The 959-nt window shown below is 34.0% G+C and overlaps 1 protein-coding gene across 1 annotated transcript in view; it reads right to left on the bottom strand.

Annotated features, from left to right (window-relative positions):
• The window catches only part of LOC108972987, a 47,557-nt gene that overhangs the window by 38,112 nt on the left and 8,486 nt on the right, over nt 1-959 (bottom strand). Inside the window, exon 2 of the mRNA XM_018939969.1 lies at nt 412-892. The gene's annotated coding sequence lies outside the window, so the exon portion shown is untranslated. The remainder of the gene's footprint in view (nt 1-411; nt 893-959) is intronic.

Here is a 959-nt window from a genome sequence, read left to right as displayed (position 1 = left end):
TTTCTGATAGCATGCAAAGAAATACATACGTATATGTAGATATGAGTACATAGACACATATGTTTGGAGTTGCTAAAAACCAGGTAAACACCAAAAAAGCGCCGCGCATAAAAACACAAGCTAATTAAATTTTCGCAGTCATTGTTTTGCCCATTTTTTCCACACTTATTTATTTCATGCATTTTTCTTGTCTATTGTTTTACATTGCTGCACACACACTTCCATTCATACTTATGGCTATGTTTATGTTGCATAAAATTTCATAAATTAAATAATAATAAGAACAACAAGTGCATGCACATAGCAATGCATAGACCACATTACCACGTAAGTACGTACATATGTATAAATATGTGCATACTATATATGTGTGTACATGCAAGTAAATAGAAAAGATGTGTGTAAACTCACCACAGTCTGAAGTTTGAAGGCCTGCGCAAAAGTCTCTGCAAAATGAGTTTGTGCYTTTGTATTTATGTGGCAAATTGGCAGTTGAAGGCGAAGTGGCGGCAAGAAATAACACAGAAAAAGACGTATAGAGGACGACGCGTCACGCGCGATTTTCAGCGGAACGACGAAAATTCACCGAAGAAAAATGGAAAATGTGCGGTTAGAAAATGGTTTTCTTTGCGTAAGTGTGTTCGTGTATGTTGGCAGTTGGCGTTGAATTTCGCACTTCAMACTTCACTTTTGTGGCGATTAGCGTTGTTGTTTTTGAGTCTCTCTCTCACTGTTCGCTTTCGTTGTGTTTTCTTTTTAGGTTTGTTATTTGTAAATTAAAAATTTTTATTTTTTAAATCAAATTTATTTAATTCTTTTAGCTTTCCGCGCGAGTTGTTCTTAATTATAAACATAAAATTTCACTTTATTTTCTATAAAGAAGTTCAGTGTGCTGGAATGAAAAGAAGATGTGTATAAGAGACAGATATATATGCATAGAAGGAAAATAAAACTTAAAT

The sequence above is a fragment of the Bactrocera latifrons genome, unplaced genomic scaffold, assembly GCF_001853355.1.
Source record: "Bactrocera latifrons isolate USDA-ARS-PBARC rearing strain unplaced genomic scaffold, ASM185335v1 scaffold_443, whole genome shotgun sequence".
Lineage (NCBI taxonomy): Eukaryota > Metazoa > Arthropoda > Insecta > Diptera > Tephritidae > Bactrocera > Bactrocera latifrons.
The sequence above is the reverse complement of the archived record's forward strand: the minus strand, read 5'-3'. Positions and strand labels throughout refer to the sequence as shown.